This window comes from Equus asinus, chromosome 2 (genome assembly GCF_041296235.1).
Source record: "Equus asinus isolate D_3611 breed Donkey chromosome 2, EquAss-T2T_v2, whole genome shotgun sequence".
Taxonomy (NCBI): domain Eukaryota; kingdom Metazoa; phylum Chordata; class Mammalia; order Perissodactyla; family Equidae; genus Equus; species Equus asinus.
This window is the reverse complement of record NC_091791.1, coordinates 133,711,199-133,732,997: the sequence shown is the minus strand read 5'-3', so window position 1 is coordinate 133,732,997 and position 21,799 is coordinate 133,711,199. Positions and strand designations below refer to the sequence as shown.

The following is a 21,799-nucleotide window of genomic DNA, read 5'->3' as shown; positions in this document are numbered from 1 at the left end:
TACCCAAATGAGTTGAAAACATGCCCACAAAAAAACCTGCACATGGATGTTTATAGCAGCTTTATTCTTAATTGCCACAACTTAGAGGGAACAAAGATGTCCTTCAGTAGGTGAATGGATAAATAAACTGTGGTACATCCAGACAATGGAACGTTATTCAGTTCTAAAAAGAACTGAGTTATCAAGCCATGAAAAGACATGAAAGAATCTTACATGCATATTACTAAGTGAAAGAAGCCAATCTGAAAAGGCTACATACTGTATGATTCCAACTATATGACATTCTGGAAAAGGCAAAACTATGGAGATAGTAAAAAGATCAGTGGTTGCCAGTAGTTAGAGAGGAGGAATAAATAGGATGAGCACAGCGGGTTTTTAGGGCAGTGAAACTATTCTGTATGATACCATAATAGTGGATATATCATTATACATTTGTCAAAACCCACAGAATGTACCATACAAAGAGTGAATGCTAATGTAAACCATGGGCTTTGGGTGATGATGTGTCAATGTAGGCTCATGGATTGTAATAAATGTACCACTCTGGTGTGGGATGTTGATACTGGGGAGGCTGAATGTATGGGGACAGGGGTACAAGGGAAGTCTCCGTACTTTCTGCTTAATTGTGCTGTGAATCTAAAACTGCTCTAAAAAATAACGTGTACTTAAAAGGAAAAAATGAAAGATTTAGTTCTGAAACCTCCCCCCCAAAATATGGAGGTTAGAAAAATCAGAGACAACATCTAAATGATAGGACTTTCAGGAGGTGAGAAAAAAAACAAATGGAGATGAGGAAACACTTGAGAAATAATGACTAATAATTTCCAAGAATTAAAGATATAAGATATCAGTTTGGTATGAGAGAGAAGAAAAAAACATCTGGACACCTTGAATAGAAATCTAAGAACTACTCAAAGAGAAAATTCTAAATTCCTAGAAAGAAAAGGTACTCCACCTACAAAAAAAAAAAATCTAATTCCAGACTTCCAATCAGTAACACTAGATGTAAGAAGATAATGGAGTAATATTTTTAAATGTTGAAAGAAAGGAAATTTTATATATTACTAAATTTTCATTTAAATGCAAAGGTGAAATAAAGATATTCTTAGGTATATAAGACTCAGATGGTTTACCAAGAAAACAGCTAAACAATAAAAAAAAATCAAACTATTAGTCTGAGGGTTATTTAAACTGCATATCCTTAGAGACTCATAGAATTTTAGACACTGTGAGAGAAAATATTATAATAAGAGGACAAATAAATCTAGGGGACTCTATAAGATATGGCAAGGAAGGGTAAGTAAATAACTTAAAGGCTCACTATTGCTAAGTAAACAATGGGAGTCAGGAGAGGGAAAGAACGAATGAAAAAAAAGGAAAGGAAAGTAGACCCATAATAACCCTGAACATCAAAAGGCTAGAGAACCCTAATATGGTAGGGGCAGAGATGAGGGAAGAATAGAAGACTGTGAGAGCCTACTAAGATACATGTCTTGTTCAGGGGGAGGATTATACAGATGATCAATAAGCTTAAAAATTGACAGATAACGATAAGTATGAATCTAAGTAAAGGGTAACCACCAGAAGAATAAAAATAGAACACATAAGTTTCAAACTGGTACCAAAATTTTATTTATCCTTAGAAAACAGGAAAAGAGAAAGAAGAAAAAAAAGAAACAAGGGTAAACAAAAAACACAAAATATGATAGCAGTAAAAAGACCTAATATAATAGTAAGAGACAAAGTTTAACATACTAAAAAACTCTTAGAAACGTACTCTCGGAGATAACATGCCAGCCTCCTTACTGATCCTTGAACAAACGCGCATATTCCAGCCTCAGGGCCTTTTATATTTGCTGCTCTCTCTGACTGGAATAGCCTTCCCCAATGCCAGCCAAGCCAGCTGCACCTTCAGGTTGTTCCTTCTAAAAAGTCACCTTCTCGGTAAGGCTTTCCATGACCACCCTATTTAAGATTTCAACAACCTCCTATACGCAACTTCATATTCGCTCTTTCCTTGTTTTAATTTTCTCAGCTTATTACTTTTCACTATCTAACATACTACATATTATACTTATTCATTTCATTTACCTCTCTCTCTTTCCACAAGATTGCAAATTCAACGAGGGTAGGAATTTTTTTGTTTTAGTCACTGCTAGATAACCAGCACCTAGAACAGTGCCTGGAGAATAGTATGTGGTCAGTATTTGCTAAAGAATGAATAAATAAATCCAAGTGTCCATAAACAAATGAATTATTTTATTTTTTTAAAGATTGGCACCTGAGCTAACAACTGTTGTCAATCTTTTTCTTTTCTTTCTGCTTTTTCTCCCCAAATCCCCCCAGTACATACTTGTATATTTTAGTTGTGGGTCCTTCTAGTTGTGGCATGTGGGACGCCGCCTCAGCATGGCCTGATGAGTGGTGCCATGTCCGCGCCCAGGAGCCGAACTGGCAAAACCCTGGGCCACGGGAGCAGAGCTCGCAAGCTTAACCACTCGACCACGGGGCCAGCCCCAAATGAATAATTTTAAAATGTGGCAGATACCATGATTTGAATACTATTTAGCAGTCGGAAGCAATGAAACAGATGTAAACACAGCAACATGAATAAATTTTTTAAAATTTAATGTTGAATGAGAATAGTAGGAAACAAAGGAATCTACAGCAAAATATCACTTATATAAATTAAAAACACACTCAAAACAGCACTATAGTTTTCAAAGATATACTCAGGATGATATGCTAAATATAATAAAGTGAATACTTATGGGAGAAAGGGAATGGGAGCAAAGATAGAGGATAAAATAAAATTAAAGCAGAACCCTGCACAGGCCAATGACAAAAGTGTCCTGTGAAATATGATTAAATCAAATCTCTATACCTGAGGTGCTCTCACTCTGCTTCCTCCCAAATAGAGATATTTAGCCACTGGTTTCAGCAAAACTCAAATCACTGTAACCTTGAGAAGACCCATTCAGTAAAGTGTTAGTAAGAAGAAAAACCCAACCGGAATGAGCTGAGGACAAAATGGGAGGTGAAATACATAACTCTTTGTAGGAGTTCTGATGTGAAGGGGAGCAGGGAAATGGAGTGGTAACTGGTAGAAGGCATGGAATCAACAGAGAACTGTAAAAAACACTAATGAAATTAAGGGAGGTATGCCAACGGCAATCATCCAGCAGACAGACAAAATGAGGATAAAGGAGAATAAGAAGATGACTGTAAAAACAAAAACCTTGAGAAACTGAGGAGATAGGATCCAAGAAACAGTGTGTCTGATCATAGAGGCAAGGATTTATCTCATTGTAAAAACAAACTTTCCATAATAATATGTTTAACAATTTTTCTGACTATGCAGGCTTTGGTGACATGGGTTCTTAACCTTTTGCAGTCATAAACCCCTTTGAGAATCTGATTAGTGCTATGGATCTTCTCTCCTTTAAAATACAGATACAGGGGCTGGCCCCTTGGCCGAGTGCCTAAGTTCGCGCCCTCCGCTTTGGCGGTCCAGGGTTTCGCCGGTTTGGATCCTGGGCACAGACATGGCACCGCTCATCGGGCCATGCTGGGGTGGCATCCCACATGCCACAACTGGAAGGAACCCACAACTAAAAATACACAACTACATACCGAGGAGCTTTGGGGAGAAAAAGGAAAAAAATAAAATCTTTAAAATACAGACACAGATATTCAGATAAAACTTTCATACAACTTTAGGGGTTCACAGAGCCATGTTCTCAAAGCTAATCCAGAGAGAAGTCTGTTTTTTTAAATTTTTAATTAAATTATAACATACATATAGAAAAGTGTACAACTCCAGGAATTTTCACAAAGTGAACACATCAGCCATTATAAATACCTCCCAAATCAAGAAATAGAACATTACCAGTTAACAGGAAATTTCCAGACCCCCTCCAACCTTCCCAAAAAGAACCACTATCTTAACTTCTAACACTAGATTAGTTTTATCTGTTTCTGGACTTTATGAAAATGGAACATGGAAGGATTCATACAGTACGTATTCTTTTGGCTTAGCTTTTTCACTCTACAATATGTTTTTGAGATTCAGCCATACTCATACGTGTAGTAGTTTGTTCACTTTCATTTCTGTACAGTCTTTCATTTTGAGATATCATAATTTTATCCATTCTACTGTTAATAGACATTTGACTTGTTTCCAATGTTAGGCTATTATAAATAATTACAAAGTCATGTATAAATTATTGTACATGTCTTTTGATGCACAAGTGCATGCATTTAAAAAAATACATACAAATAAAATTGCTAGGATATTCAACCTTGGTGCATAAAGCCAAACAGTGTTCCAAAGTGGTTGTAATAAGACCTTATACTTCACGGGTAAGATGGCTTAGAAATAAAAACTTTTTTTTTCCTAAGCAGAAACATTCCTCTGACAGAGCTCTCTAAAATATTAGTTTGTTGTTACCTTTGTTTTAATTAAGTCATGGCTGAAAACAATTATATGAAGACTATAAAAATAGCAGCTAAGTCTCTGGAATCAGTTTGGGTAAGTTCAAATCCTGGCTCCGTCCAGTGTTAGATTATCAGATAAGCAAATAAGCATGTGTTCAGAGTATTGCAAAAAATGGGCACCAAAGAAGTTTAAATTTAATTCAAACAATTTTATTTAAATGATTTAACAATGAGGTATCATCATCTTAGAAAATCAGAACTGATGATTTTGCTTATTTTATGATTTGGAATTTATTTTCTTTTGAATTACAGAAGTGGCACCATAATTACTTCAATGCTTGATGATGTAAAGGTTTAGAGACAGGAAATTACGACTCTGATTCTCTCATTCATTCATCTAATAAATATTTATCGAATGTCATTGAAAAGGATATGTGTCCGTTTTATTTTTGACTGTCCAGCATCTGAACTCCCTGTCTGTGTTTAGAGAATCTGCTATGTGTGTCTTGGAAGGACGCTAGGCCCTAGAAGTTAGCCATGGAAGCCAAAAAGACAAGATACTTGCTTCCCTGTTTAAGGCCCAGACACACAGATTGGTTAATTAGATGCTTTCATGCAGAATTTGCATCTAAAGCTAAGGTTGCAAAGACAGTATAAACTTCATTCTTAGGTTAGTGACATACAGCACCTAGTGGCAGTGTTTCAGTAGTGCCCTGGGGAAAAGTCAATGGTGTCTTAAACAGGAACAGGATATTTCTATGGCATAACTTTGGCTACGGTCTAGCCCTGAGGTCAGCTGGTTGGTTTCCTACTCGTTTTCAGAATCTGCAGTCTTCCAGTCATTTCTGTAAGCTAACTAGTATCCTTCCAATAAAATCCTTTTGTTTTGCTTCAGCTAATCAGAGTTGATTTCTGCTGTTTGCAAGCAAGAATCCTAAAATTATAACCCTACCATGTGCCAGGCTCTGCACTAGGCACTGGGAAAACAAAGACAAATAAGATATGGCCCTGCCTTACAGGAGTTTAATAGAGAAGGCAGACAAATAAACAAGCAATTATGATAAACGATAAGTCTATAACAAGAGTAATCATAGAAAGCATAAGAAGAACACACAGTTTAGGCTTGAGGAGTTAGAAAAGAAAGAGATCTCATCTAAATCTTGAAATATGCGTCGGGTAATAGAGGACATGAAAGAGCATTCCAAACAAAAGGTGCAAGAAGTAAAACGTATATAACCTTTTCTTTTCCCTGCTTATCGCCTCCTTCCTACACAGTATCAAAAGCATATTTGAAGGACAAAAGTCAGACTGATGGGTTTGTGGAAGGGGTCACAATTTGTGACCTGGGTGACAATGGTGGTATTTTTGAGCTTGCTATATGAAAATGAACCTCATGCTTGAAACACACACACACCCACCACCACCTGTACCGCCACCACAAAGCTGGCCACAACTACCGCCCTTTTCTCTCTCCTCACCTACCTCAGTCACTTCTCAGAACAGTCAACTATGGAGCTGTGGGTTTGGGGGTTTTTTTTCCGTTTGGTTGGTTGCTTATTTGTGATGGGAGTGGTGTAGGAATCACGAATGAGTGGATAAAGGAATTGAAAAGAGAAGTAAAGGTGTTAATCAACTGGTCAGAGTAGTGAAACACAAAGCATTCTGCCAACTGCTTACACTAGTTTTGCTTAAAGACAGGTACAATTCTACAGGAGAAAAAAACTGATGTAAAATAACATTTTACAAAATAGTGTGCATGTGTGCTCTTTCCTCTAAAATTATAAAATTTCAGGATTGACGTAGATCATTTTTAGAGATTTATCTCTTAAAATTATATTAGGCTTATACTATGTATTTTTTCACTGTTTACTTTTATAAAAACTGTCATCTTCATAGTTCTCATAAGCTCTAGCATTTTCAGTCATCCAGTGTATTGATGTCTACGCTTGAACAGGAAAAATCACCATAAAAGTAAACTAACAAACCAACCAACCAACCACCATTAGAAAAATTTGATAAAGGAGGCTGAAAGCAAATGATCAGTGACATCTCATTCTCCAAAGTGACATCAAAGTTATAGAACAAAATGATTCGGGTATTCTGAAATCTACAATCCTCCTTTGAAAAAAGTAGTATTCACTATCATGTGGAGAACAGATATGAAAATAAGTTTTCATTTCAGTTTCATTAAGTTGAATGGTGTAAAAATTCACTTCAGTCATACCAAACTCCACACCAGCTTTGCAAATTCAGTTCTTTCTGTCAGAATGCCCCTGTTCAAATGACCAGCTCTTGCATAATACTTGAGACCTGCTCTTTGAAGCCTTCCCTAACTTCTTCTCCAGAACAGACTGTCATTCTCTCTTCTTATGCTTCAAGAGCACCCAATATATATCTCTATTATGATTATCCTATCAATACCATAATCATTTCTTTGAACGTCTACTCTTCACAACCAGATGAGGAATTTTTTGAGAGTAGGCAATGTTACATTTCTGTCTCTGCAAATATCTGTTTTAGCACAGACCCTAGCAAAGAATAGGCAGTCAGTAAACGCTTGTCAAATAGAGAATGACATAATGTATTAATAATGATATTAAGATAAGTTATCTGTGTTCATGAAATAGCAGGACTCAAACTTCAAAATTCTGTAGGAAGAAGTTAAAAAATCAGTTCCATTTGTTTTTATTTGAAAATGAGAGAGATATTTACATAGCTTTCACAATAATCACACATGGATTGGCGATAAAATAATTTAAGTTCTTTACTACTATATAAAGCCAATGAGTGGTCTCTTTATTTCAAAAAAATCTTAGTTTTATTTCACATTATTTACTATTCCTTTGTAATCACCACCTTTTAGGATATCTATTTAGCCTATATACCTCTTTTCTGAGAGTTGTATGCCTTGCATCCACTCCCTTACCATAAAAATGGGGCATGAAATAGTCTATGAAACCTTGGTTTCATTCGCCATAGCTGATTAGACCAGGCATAGACATATGCCTCAAATTGGATTTTCTCCCAGCGGTTTCAAAAGGGATCACGAACCATGAGTGAATATATGAACTTAAGAGTGAGAGTACTTGTTCAGCCATGCGCAGTGGTAAAAGACAACATGCAGAGAGAGAAAAATGAAGTGGACAAGCAGGGAGAAACAGAGAGATCATGCTGCCCTAGGGTTGTAAGAAAATAGCTGCCTGAGCTACTGATGAGTTTCCAGTTCCTGGCTCCCTCCCCTCATGAAGCCTGGCTGTGCTTCTATCTTCAGGTCCCTTGAAATCCCCAGTATCCTTGCCATTAAAATTAATTTCCTTTTTTTCTGAGTTAGTTTGAATTTGGTTTCTATTACTTACAAACAAAAGAAATTTGATTTTAAGAACCTCAAAAATGAAGCGGTCAAGTAGGAATATCAAAATGTCAGTTACTCATACGAGGAAAAAAAAATGCCTTGTTAAAAAATAGCTGTTACATTGGTTCTTTAGGCATTCCTCAGCTTAAGAAAATGAAAAATATTCACCAACCATAACAGGTTCAAACAACATCTTATAAATGCAACTTTAGCATAGTTGTGAGTCAGTATGAATAGAACTCGATTTCAAACTTCATTAAAAAAATGAGAGATTAAAGGATAGGCAATACTTTAGAGCTTATTAGAACAAATTATTTTTTAAAGAAAAATAATACCACTTACTACAGTTTTGACCAAAAAGGAGGTGGGGGGTTTGTCTTTTCTGATGATAACTGCCAGTCCTAACAAACACTAAATATCATACTACACCATTTTCCCCATTCATCTCACCCATTTCTGTTAAAAACATGCCATTTGAATGTCCTCGACTAAAATAGTCAGTGGTAGAAGACAGTGACCTTTAAAAAAAGGAAGCATTTCCCAATAGCACAGTCACTATATGGCATTAGCTCCTAAAGCAAGAATTATATATTAGGTTTTCCATTTTTCTTCAACATTAGGTTGTTAGCTTCCTTTGGCAAATCAGACTTCTTTTCTTCTCCCCAAATCCCCCCAGTATATAGTTGTATATTTTTTAGTTGTGGGTCCTTCTAGTTCTGGCATGTGGGATGCCGCCTCAGCGCAGCCCGATGAGCGGTGCCATGTCCGCGCCAGGATCCAAACAGGTGAAACCCTGGGCCGCCGAAGCGAAGCACACGAGCTTAACCACTCAGCCACGAGGCCGACCCCAAAATCTAGTTTCTTTAGTAACAATTTTGACATGGATAGTGAAGGAGAGTGAATACCAGTAACTTACACTGTTCCTAGGTTTAAAACAGGACAAACTTACATTTATAAGAAAAACTGACTAGTTTCACATAATCAAAATTTAGCAAGATTGGGAAAATCTACAAATGTAACAGCAAGTTCAGAGATAAAAACAAACAAAACAAAGAGTACTATAAAATCAGCCAAGATTACACAGACAATTCTGGTATTTAGGAAAAAATGAGAGACACTGACTTTAGGGTTTATGAAAAATTAACTGTGAATGTAATAATAAGGATTTTAAGTAAACAAGACTCAATTGTTTACCATAATGGAAGAAGGGAGAAGCATCAATAATTTTTAATGACTTATATTACCTCTAGAATGTGTTTACTGAAATTACATTTGATTATGAGTGTCCAATATCCTGAGAATTTATTTTAAACCAAATAGTAAAGAAATGGTATGCAGGTTTGGCTCAGAAATAGTTGGGAATTTTTCCAAGTTCTCCATTCTGCCCCCTTGTTCAATCTTTCCTTAAAACATGCTTCACTGTATCTCCCAAATTAATAAAAAGCACCATCTTAGCAGAGCTACCTTTCTCACACCTTAATCTGTAACAGGAAAGTCTGGATCAAATGCTAGAGTTCAGGCTATGTGAAGATTAAGAGTAAATAAAGGGCATTCCCAGAGTAAAGTGCTATGAATAAGAAAAGTGCACTGAAATTTAAATCATTAATAGAACAATTAAGAAATGCTAATCATAATTAATGCAATCTCAAATTTGTCACAGAACACCAAATGTTGGAGCTACTGGAGAGAAAGGTTAATGATCAACTTGCCACAACATTCTCAAAAGCAAGGAATCTTTCTTTTTAAAATCCAGGGTTAGTTGGTTTGTTCATTCATTCACTAATTCTAGAAAAGTAAAGGGACACAGACACATAAATTAAAACATTCTAAGGGCAACAACAGCTATAATAGGTTATTTACTGAACAAAGTGTCAGGCACTTCTAAATGCTTTACTTGAATTAACAAATTTAAGCTTCACAACAATCTTATGAAGACATCATTATCTCCATTTTACAAGGGAAGAAACTGAGAGATACAGAGAGATAACACAGATAGTCAAATATCAAAGCCATATTTCAATCCTAGATAGTCCAGATCCAGAGCCAACTACTTCATACTCCCTCTCAAATACTACAATAATTAATTCAACAAATTCTTACTGAGTGTCTTCTCTGTGCTAGGCACTGTTCTAGGTGCCTGAGATATAACAGTTACTAATTGATTGTTTCAGGAGGCACCTGATAATCCACACATGAGTGTGGGTCTGAGAAGGCTTTCTGGAGGAGATAATGCCTAGGCTGAGTCTCAAAAGATGCAAAGGAGTTAGATAGGCAAAAAGAAAAGGGAAGGAGAAAATGAAGTCATTCCAAGCAGAAGGACTATATAAGCAAGAGTCAACAATTCAGAAATAGCATGTACATTCAGAGAATCTTCAAAAAGTATTTCTGTATGGCTAGAGTGGAAAACGGAAAGCAGAAATTTATGAGTTAACATTAGAGAAGGAGTCAGAGGCCAAATCCTGGTAAGTCTTAATGACATGGTGAGGAGTTCAGACTTTATCTAGTTGACAATGGGGAATCAATGAAGAAGAATTTTCGAATTGTGTTTTAGACATACAGTCTGGCAATTCTGAGAAGATGAGTCTCAGGCAGATAAAACTGAAGGCAAGAAAACCAGTGAGAAGGTAAGGGAGTAGCTCCTAATAAGGCAGTGGTTGAAACAGGGATGCTAGGGAAGCAACTGCTTCAAAAAATATTGAGAAAATCAGCAGAATTCAGTAAATGAATGGATGTGAGGAATAAGAGAGAAAGAGAGGGAGGAATCATGAATGACTCCTAAGTTCCTCGGATGATGAAATCAATAGTAGTCCATGATGTCTTTGAACGACAACAGATCAAAAAAGACTTTAAGTAGGTAAATAAGTTCAGTTTGGACAAACGGAGTACGAGGTGAAGAAAAGCAAACAAAGAAGACAATCTGATGCTTTGGAAAGATACTATGCTGGACAAACGGCTTGAGAAGTAATTGGTAGATACATGGTAAGTAAAACCATAGGATAACTGTGACATTCTAGGGGAAATGTGAAGACTAAGAAGAGCAATTGGCTAACCCTGGGAACATCACTTCTCATGGGACAAGCAGAGGAAGGCAAGCCCTCAAAGGAAATATCAACACACTGAGAAGCTACAGCATAAACAGAAGAGGGCAGCATGGTGGAAGTCAAAGGGTAGAGTTTTTTGAGAAAGTGGCCAACAGTATTATTGTCTTTGGTTACTTTAGCAAGAGCAAGTTTAATGATATGCAGAAGTAGAAATTAGACTGCAGTGGGATAAAGAGTAAGTGGAATAAAAAAATAATAATTTCAGCCAATGCAGACTACTCTATGAGTTTTCTCATCTATAAAATTGAGGTAATGGGTTATTTTAAGGACTAAATGACTTACTATATGGAACCTCACATACAGTAAGTGCTATAGGCCCTTACAGACTATTTTTGCCCTTGCTCACTACGCCTAGCCACACTGGGTGCCTTTCTGTTCTCATCCCAAACTCCTTTGCATTTGATGTTCTCCCACAAGGATCCCTCTTTCCTCAGCTCTTCACATAACCAGCTCTTTCTCATCCGTCAAGTATCATCTCCTAAGAGAGGAGTTCCCTAACAAGCACCCTGAGGACCCTCTTTCAGTCATTTTCTCACATCATCCTTCATGGGACTTACTTCATAACTCTGACCACTCTTTGAACTTTTCTGGTTTATTTAGAGGAAATATAGCAAAGTGATTGAGAGTGCAGGTTCTACAATCAGACTGGCTGCATTCAAATTCCAGCTCTGCCATTTACTAGATCCGTGACCATGGACAAGTTGCTTAATCTCTCAGTGTCTTCATTTCCTCCTCTTTAAAAGTGGCAAAATAATAAAGTAATTAACTCACAGACTTCTTGAGGGAATTGAGCTAATTCAGATAAAATTATTATAAGAATGCAGGTACAGTTGGAGCACCCAAATATTATTATTTGTTTTATTATAATTGTTTACTTGCAAAGATCTTAATGCTCCACTAAACTGCATTTCTCAACATGTATCACCAAACATATCTGAAGCTATAATAACTCAGAGTCCAAATCATAAAGATGTCTACTAACAACCAAATGAAGGAGTACTGTTCTGACTAAACCTCAGGAAACATTACTTTCAGAGAAGGGATTTTTTTTTTTTTTGTCACGAAAACCATAAAAAAACCCATACATAGCTAAGGCTCGATAGTTAAGCAAGGGAAATTTTCACTAAGTTTTATACATAATCACTACGTAATTTAGACTAGTTTATAAAAATTAAGATTAAATACAGAGAATGAGAAAAAAGGTTCTGACCTAAGTAACTTTGGAAAACATAAAAAGACAAATCGTTGGCAAATCATTTCTTACTGAGACACAGGTCAACAATTATGAAACTGTACAAGTATAACAAGAATGAACAAATAAGTAAATGGATGGCAGACGGTAAGAACCAGGTTTCTCACTTTTGGAGAGGAGGTTACAGATAAGTAAGGAGGTAAGGCCGGAATGAACCATGTGGTACTTAAGTAGAGTCAAAGATATCAGTATGAACTCAGGTTTTAGCTTCCTATAGTCACAGATAGATAAGAGACAAAAATAGTTACATGTTTGTCTACATGTGTTAGTATGCATACACGTATTTCCTAGGTCTGTACACTGAGAGGGCCTAGAAGCAACGATGCCCTGGCAGCAGTGAGCACACCCAGTGCCCAGATCTTGGTTTCTAGCATCATTCTATAATAAAAGTAACCAGGGATCCTTGGAGAAATGGTTGATTGTAGGGCTGGCGCAGAACATATACAAGATGAGCCTGGAGCATCTTGTAGTGCCAGAAAGTAAGGAAGTGCTCAAAAAATAAAACAATGGGATATTTGGTCACAGGTGCCAACATGAAAGAAATGGAACAATTTGAGCTAAAAAATAAATAAAGTACTATAGGATTATATCCCAAAGTTATAAAATGAATATCCATGAGTCCATACTGATATAAATAAATAATTGAATAAATAAATAAATGATGGAAAAGAGAAAAATTTGCCTTACAGAAGAATTTCAAATAATTTTGTAGATACTCCCCCTCAAGGAGGTGGAGCTTAATTCCCCACCCACTGAGTGTGGTCTGTACTTACTGACTTGTCTCCAAAAAGTAGAGTATGGGAAAAATTTACAGTAGACAAACCTGGCAAACACTACCTCAACCAGGTGAGAGAGGTTAAAAATATCAGAGATAAGTCATAATGATAGTATGTACCCTTGATACAATGTAATGAGAATGGCATTTTACCTCTGTGGTCACCCACCTCCAAACCCATAAACCCAGCCTAACTATGAGAAAAACATCAGACGAACACAAATTGAGGGACATTCTACGAAATATCTGACCCATACTCCTTAAAACTGTCAAGGTTATCAAAACCAAAGAAAACATCAGAGGCTGTCTCAGCCCAGAGGAGCCAAAGGAAACATGCCAACTAAACGTACTAGGGTATTCTGGATAGGATCCTGGAACCAACAAAGGACATTATGTAAAAACTAAAGAAATCAGAATAAAGTATGGACTTTAGTTAATAGTAATGTTCCAGTGTTTGTTCCTTAGTTGTGACAAATGTAACACAGAAATTTCAGACATTAACAATAGGTGAAACTAGTGCTGGGAATGGTAACTCCTTGCAACTTTTCTGTAAATGTAAAACTATTCCAAAATTAAAAGTTTATTTAAATAAAATAATAATAATAGTAGGGAAGTTATTGCCTTAACTAGATGGATTTTAGTCCTTTAAGTCATGTATAGTGAATTGGACAAAAATAGAAATACAGGGGCTGGCCCCATGGCCGGGTGGTTAAGTTTGCACACTCCGCTTCCATGGCCCAGGATTTCACTGGTTTGGATCCTGGGCGTGGACATGTGTATATTTTTATTCCTTAGTTCGCAAGCACTTTAGGACCAGAAAATTATCCTCTAAGCAGGAGGCCACTCAAATTTTGGACTAAAGCAAAATTGTGGTACTACTTATATTAATAAAATTCCATGTGGCTTTTGAAGTCTACAAAGTTTAAATAGTCTTAGGTAAAATATATTTTACTATATTTTTATATAAATATAGTAAATATTTATATATTTTATTTATTTAAATAAATTAAATATATTTAAATAAATATATTTTTAATTATTTTACTATATTACTGAAACACTTTCTCATAGTTTCAGTAGGAGAGAAATGTAACTATACATATTTTAAGAAAGTACATTGGAAAGCTCACTAATAACAATATACTATACTGCAAAATTCACAATAACTTGAGTCCATAATGGTCATTGTTCAAGACATTTGGAAAGTTCAAAAAACAAATTTCAGGGGCCAGCCCCATGGCCGAGTGGTTAAGTTTGTGCGCTTTGCTTCAGTGACCTGGGGTTTCGCCAGTTTGGGTCCCAAGCGTGGGCATGGCACCGTCCATCAAGCCATGCTGAGGTGGTGTCCCACACAGCACAACCAGAAGGACCTACAACGAGAATATACAACTATGTACTGGGGAGCTTTGGGGAGAAGGAAATAAAAAAGAAGAGTGGCAACAGATGTTAGCTCAGCTACCAATCTTTTTTTTTTTTTTTGAGGAAGATTAGCCCTGAGCCAACTGCTGCCAATCCTCCTCTTTTCAATGAGGAAGAGTGGCCCTGAGCTAACATCCATGCCCATCTTCTTCTACTTTATATGTGGGATGCCTACCACAGCATGGTGTGCCAAGCAGTGCCATGTGCACACCCAGGATCCAAACTAGCAAACCCTGGGCCTTGAAAGCAGAACGTGCGCACTTAACCACTGTGCCACCGGGCCGGCCCCTCAGCTACCAATCTTAAAAAAACAAAAACAAATTTCATTAATGTAACTTTCTTGAATATATTTAAAAACAAACAAAAAAAATCTCTTACAAGTCAATAAAAAAAGACAGCCCAACAGAAAATGTGTAAAGGATAGGTACAGGCAAATCACTGAAAAGAGATGATCACAAAGGCTCATACATAAGAAAAGATAAAGGGAAATAAAAATAGAAAATGAAATGCCATTTTATACCAATCAGATTGGAAAAAAATCAAACAGTCTGACAACATTAACTGCTAGTAAAGATATGGAGAAACAGAAATTGTGAACATCTTAAAAATATCCCGGGGCCGGCTCCGTGGCCAAGTGGTTAAGTTTGTGCGTTCCACTGCGGTGGCCCAGGGTTCGGATCCTGGGCGCGGACATGGCACTGCTCATCAGGCTACATTGAGGTGGCGTCCCACATTCCACAACTAGAAGGACCTGCAACTAAGATATATATAACTGTGTACGGTGGGGGGGGGGGCGGGGGAAGGTTGGGAAGATAAAGCAGGAAAAAAAAAAAAGATTGGCATCGGTTGTTAGCCCAGGTGCCAATCCTTAAAAAAAAAGATTGGCAACAGTTGTTAGCCCAGGTGCCAATCTTTAAAAAAAAAAAAATCCTGTAAAAGGAAAGTGTTCATATACTAAGACCCACCAATTTGACATCAGGTATAAGACCTGGAGAAATTCTGGAATGTTGCTTCAGGAGAAACAAAGATGTTCATGAGGCATTGTTTAAACAGACAAAAAATGAAAACAATCTAAATGCTCATCAATAGAGGAAATGATAAACTGCAGTATATTCACATTCAATGGCACACCACACACCAGTCAAAGTGAATGAACCAGACCTACCATGCCAATGATGGCTGAGGGGGAAAAAAGTAAAATGAAAAAAGCAAGTTTCAAAATATGTATACCATGACACAATTATATTAAAAGCTGCTTAAATTTAGCAGCACATTAAAAAAAAAGTGCCAGGTACAGTTTAAGTACCTTACGTAAATAAACTCATTTACTTTTTACAACAACCTGATGAGGTAGAGATTTCTATTATCCTTCTTTGACAGATGAGGACTCTGAGGCATGGAGAGACCGAAAATCTTTGCTTAAGGTCACAAAACTATTAATTGGCAAAGTCAAGATTCAAACCAAGGGAGTGTATGGCTGCAAAGTCCATAGTCTTCAAAAGCATCTAAAGCAATGCCATGTACTGTTCATAAAGATATTTTATTAAAAGGTAAACTGGAAGGATACACATCTAATTTATCATAATAATTGCCTCTGGGAAGGGATATGAGGAGAGAAGATGAAATTGGGGAGAACAAAAGGAACTTTAACTTGATCAGCAATGTTCAAGTAGAGTATAAAGTTCTATACTGCTCTTTTAGAATTCAGTGTGATAACTATAATATACCTAGTTCTTTTATATTAAATCTCTATCTGAAGCAAAAACGAAAAAATGTTAACATTTTGTATGATAGGTATGTGCGTGTTTACTACTTTTTTGGTAATTTTCTGTAGTTTTAAAACTTTCCAAAAATAAAAATGTCTCATCTATAAAACAATATTACAACAGAAATAAAAAGAAATTTCCAATCTCCACATTTCAGCTTCTATTTGGAAATGAAAACAGCTAAACTATGAGTTTATGTAAGTATATATACTTTAATATACCCATGGAAAATGCATTTTTACATGAATCAAAAGAGATACTAAAAGTATACCAGAAAGAGTATCTCTTACTGTACATTTTGATGACTCATTATTCTCAGTGAAAATAAAGTATAACACTAGGAGGAAAACTCCCCTGATATCTTTCTCTCTTTTCTTGATAGTTTGTCTGTTCTCTCTGTTGCTTTTTACTTGTTTGTGCTTTTTAAAAGAAGGGAGCAAGACGAAGGTACCACTTTAAAAATAACAATAACAGCCACAGATAAACATATAAGCAGCCCTTCTGAATATAAGATTCCCCAACATCCAATCAAGTAATGTTCCAAAAATTTATCTGTAAACTGGTTGTCTGGAACTCAGAATATATTTTCCCATAAGAAAGTTAAAAGAGGATATGAGCACCAGGAAAAAGATACTACCAGGGGTGCCCAGCCATGAGCAGTGAAACAGGAAAAGCAGAGTACACAATACGCACTGACGGCCCAAGAAGGAAAAAAGGGGCTCTCAACCAGAATTTGAGAACAGAATTCATGTTTCTTTGTATCCCCAGTGACTAGCAAAGTACCTAGCACCTCATAAACATTCAAAAACCACTGCCTACTGACTGATGAGGTGACGAGGAAAAGACTGAGTCAAGTAGTCCATCAATAGGTGGCACTGTCAACACAGAACAGTTTGGACGTAAGATGCAAACAGAAAAGAGGTTGGAGATCACAATATGTGTTAATATGAGCATCCATATATGTAAAACTATTCCAAGGTTGGCAGTAACTAGGAGAACGCCTTCACCTAAATCATTAGCTCTTTCCATTACTGTGCACTGCATAAGCACCATATTTTGAGTTAGTTTTTCTAATAAGGAACCATAAAATAATTTCTCTCTTGGAGCAGTGGTTACATGGGATTTTCAGGATTTTCTCCTATGACCGTTGAAATTATTTTCATGTCATTTTTGTGACTCAGAGTAACGCTATTCAGAAAACAAAACAGAGAAAAGTATAAACACTAAAATTAAAATTACCCCAAGTCCTATCATCCAGAGACAACGTCGTTTAATATTTTATGTATTTCCTGCCAATCACTTTGCCATATACATATGATATGTCATAAATAATAACACAGTATAAATTTCCTTATATTGATCTATCTCTCAACATTGTATCATATTTTCTCATGTCAGTAAATTTTTTTTTATTAAGATTATGATAGTTTACAACCTTGTGAAATTTCAGTTGTACATTATTGTTAGTCATGTTGTAGGTACACCACTTCACCCTTTGTGCCCTTCTCCCATTCCCCTTTCCCCTGGTAATCACGAATCAGTTCTCTTTGTCTATATGTTAACTTCCACCTATGAGTGGAGTCATACAGAGTTCGTCTTTCTCTATCTGGCTTCATGTCAGTAAATTTTTTAAAAAATATGACAATAACTGCATCTACCACATGGATTAATTACCACTAATTTCACTAGCCCTCTTTAGTGTTACAAATTTTTCACTATTATAGTAACATTATATAAATTAACCCTTTCTTATGTATAAAGTTCTACACTGCTGTTTTAGAATTCAAAGTGATAACTATGATATACAGTAATAAAGTGTGGAGTGCTTGACTTCCCCTCCAACCCACAAATTCTACCGAGTAATAATCAATAATCTGGGGCATTAAACAAACAAACAAACAAACAAGAAAGGAAGGAAGAAATTTTTATCAACTTTTCTTCAGTCATTTTCTTCAACATCTGGTAGGAAAGAAGAAAGTCCCACAAAGAAAAGTCTCTGACATCAGAGAGGGCAAGAATAACAAGTCAATTTTCCTGCTAGAGCCAGTTTTGTTTTCCACTAAGAATACTGAACCATCAGTTTAAATAGGAATAGCATAAGATTTGTAATATATCAAACATCTCTATCTATACGGGTGCTTAAATCCAGGTTTTCATAGTAAGTAGATTGCTTAGAAAATCCTGCAAACAAAAAAGATAATGGAGGTAATGTCACTCAGTGAGAAAACAGCAAGTTTTCTTTTACAATTCTGCCATGATTTTTATTATTTTTTTAATTAATAAATGTCCTGTACTGTCTCTCTTCCTTCTTATAGCCTCCCAATTATTCCAAATATTATTCAAGTTGCCACAAATAGGCCAACAGCTCCGAGCTTAAGAATCAATAACTATTTAAGCCATCGGTAATTCATGTGGAAAAGTTCAGAACAAATCAGCATCAGCTTCCCGGTTCTCTTGCACAAACAGAAAATTTATATCGCTTCACCAACTTTCAAAAGTGTAAATCCGTGCAAACAAATTTAAAACTTAGGTCAAAATTTACTCAGATTTATTCCCAGTATTGGACTGGTGTCAAGATCGATTAACTTTCCTGACAAGTACATTCTTATAAAATTCCACAATGAAGTGAGTCTGTTTAATCACTCAGAAAAAGAAAATTATGTAACATATAGTATATATGATGACGATGATGAAAATGATATATGCTCTTCTGGACTCCTACTGAGAGCTGCAGTTCAAAGGGAAATCGTGAAAATGAAGTAAAAGTTGCCCAAAATGTTTAATTTTGGCCAAAACAAAATAAAGTCCTGATAAAAGAAGTCACATACAATCTTTTGTTTCATTTTAAGTTCAAACAGGGTTCAAATAGCTCCGAAATTCTGTATACTCAGGTTTTCAAAAGCTGAATCCCAGATCTACTCTAAACATAAACTGAATGACTTGCCCAATAGTCCTTACATATTACCTAATCTTAGGTCCCCCAGAGACTTTTTACAATAATCTCAAATGTACTACAATAGATTAGTGTAACCTGGGCTACGCTGTTTACAGGTGTCTCCGCCTCCTCGCCCCAGGAGGAAAGATGAGGTAGACTGGGGCAAGCAGAAAATCGAGACTACATACACCAAACAACAGTTTACAATCTTGTAAAATTGCTCCTTTTACACTTGGGCTATTATTTTCACTAACGCATAATACATTTTAAAGAATAACATATTCACGGAGTAATACAATTTCTGCCCTCACGAGTCTCTAGCTGGCTGACACGCGTTTTCGCAAATAAATACATGCCTGTTGACTGATGCCTGTCCTGGTGTTGCAAACAAGAAATAACTGTCCTATAAGACAAAAACCCTTCTCTAAGGCTCCAGGCGTGACCATACGTTTGAATTAAAAGCACACTGGAACAACAAAAATCTTCCAGCACATCTGTCATTCAAAAGCACGATAATGAAAAGCTGTCGCCGCGACCCAGTTTCAGGTCACAAGCTTTTTTTTTTTCTCCTCCCCCCAGAAAACGATAAACTTCAAAGGAAATGGTAGCGACCAGGAATCGTTTACCACCCCCCCTCATCCCCAAAAAAAGGACTGGGGGGAAAAAAAAGCAGGTCAACTTGGACGCTGACTCGGCTCCCGCTGGCCGGGGTAAGCTAGGCAGACCCCCGGGAGGAAAATCGGGCCTCTGGGGGCCCGCCAGGCTCCCGCGGCCGCCTGTTTAAAATATCGAGCAGGTGGGATTCCGGGCGGCCACCTCCGTCTTACGTAACAGGCTTGTCAAAATCCCAGCTCCAGGACCTCCCCTCTCACTGCCTCCGCCCCCGCCCCCACCTCCCGAGAGCAGGAGCCCCAGGCCAGCCCGGAATAGAAAATCCGGCGTGAACACACAGAGACCCCGCGCGTCCGACGCAGAGGCGCGAGAGGTACTCTCGGCAGCGCCGCGCCATCCCGGAGTGGACCGAGCCCGCGGAGGACGGCCCGGCGCTGAGAACCCCACGGGCGGAGGTCGCGGCCGTCCGCGCCACCGCTCCGAGCCCGGTCGGCCCCGCTTCTGCGCCCACGGCTGTCACCGCTCCGGCCCGTGACATCTCCACATGCCACTGCTGTCCGCGTCGGCGCCCCCGCACTCACCTCACGGCTGGCTCCCGCGCGAGCAGCGGGTCGAGCTTGGAGAGCGGTGCCCGGTCCCCTCACGAGCGGCGGCGGGACACGAGGGGCTGAATGCCGCGGCGCTCGGAGCCCGCTTAGCTCATCCCCAGCCCGGCGCTCCGCCCTGCGCGGCACCCCCGCCCGCCCGCCCAGGCCTGCCGTCTCAGTCAGACGGGACTCCCCCTCCCCTCGCGGCCGCCGCTGCCTCCGCCTCCTTCTCTAGCTCCAGTCGCCGGGGCCGCCGCCGCTGAGACCGGCGCCATCTTGGCAGTGACGGAAGGGGTGGGGGCGGGGATAGCGACCCGCAAGCGCCAATCACGGGCCAGGCCTGGCCCGAGGAGGCGGGGCAGGGCCGGGTTGAGTGTCGCGGGGTCCTAGAGCCAGGAGCTGAGAGATGGGCGGAGAAGGTGGGCGGGGCTAAGCCGCGCTCACCGGTGACGTGCTGTGTAGTTGGGGAAACGCGCCGTGGTTCCCACTCTGGTCTGGAGCTCCCGAGCGCGAGGCGAGCGTGGGCGAGACGCACCTTCCCTTCCCCTTTTACCACCCGGAGGGTTAGGGATCCGTCTTGGGCCAACTGACCTGTTTCCTCTTTCCTCCCCAGCAGCACCGCGGCTCCTGACGTTGCCTAGCCAGAGCACTGTGCTTCTGTCTGAGCGGCCGCTCCTCCATCGAGGGCGCTCAGATTCCCCAGAAAACCCCTGAAGGGTTAGCAACCACCTAGTGGGTTTCGGTCCCGAGATACTGAAGGTCAGGCAAAACGGGGAATTCAGAGGGCTTCCCGGAAAAGTACGTTGATAAAACACCTATTGTTGAATGAAGGGGTGTAGATTACATTAATGGGAGATGGCCTACTTAAACCTGACGATGGCTCCACCGTTAATGGCTGTTGGCAAGTTGCCTCTGAAAAATGAGGATAATAAAGGTGGATTACCGCAGAGGGTTGCTCTGAGGGTTAAATTCTATAATACATGTGAAATGTTTAGCATAGTTCCTGAAAGTACTCAATAAATGCTAGATATTATTTCATGGACAAATGAAGGAAGATACAGGACCCTAAAAACCCCTCTAAATTTCAAGTCAATTTTCCTAAATTGCACAGAATAAACATTAATCCCTTTTGCTAACGAAGTTTACAGCTCTTTCCTATCTCCACTTCTTTCATTGTATTCATTCAGTCAGTCAACAAACACCCATTGAAACTCAAACTGAGGGGACACAGTGGTGAGGGAAACAGGAAAAGTCTGCCTTCATGAAGCTGACAGTCTAGTGGGAAAAAGAGGGACAATAAGTTCTTCTCACATTCTGGGGGGAAACATGCTATAAAGGTAATGAACAGAGTTCTGGGAGAGCAAATAAAAGGATAGCTTGAAAAAACAGAATGGTCAGGAAAGGCCCATCTGAGGGATAAGAAGGAGCCAGTAACAGGAGAAGTGCCCTGGGGAATTGTTTAAGGAAGAGGGAAGGGCTGTGCAAAGGACTTGTGGTAGGAAGGCACTTGGCTATTGGAACTGAGTGGGGTCTGTGGCACTAGGGAATCCATGGTACAAGGAG

The 21,799-nt window shown here is 38.6% G+C and overlaps 1 protein-coding gene across 16 annotated transcripts in view; it reads right to left on the bottom strand.

Moving 5' to 3' along the window:
• DENND4A (DENN domain containing 4A) overlaps positions 1-20,530 on the bottom strand; it is a 109,702-nt gene extending 89,172 nt beyond the window's left edge. For 12 of the 16 annotated variants that reach the window (XM_070499628.1, XM_070499706.1, XM_070499709.1 and 9 more), the window contains exon 1: positions 20,231-20,520. The gene's annotated coding sequence lies outside the window, so the exon portion shown is untranslated. Of the gene's footprint in view, positions 1-20,230 lie in introns of all 16 variants that reach the window. The other 4 variants (XM_070499667.1, XM_070499707.1, XM_070499659.1 and 1 more) reach the window with 2 other exon arrangements.
• Between the last annotated feature and the right edge of the window lie 1,269 nt (positions 20,531-21,799).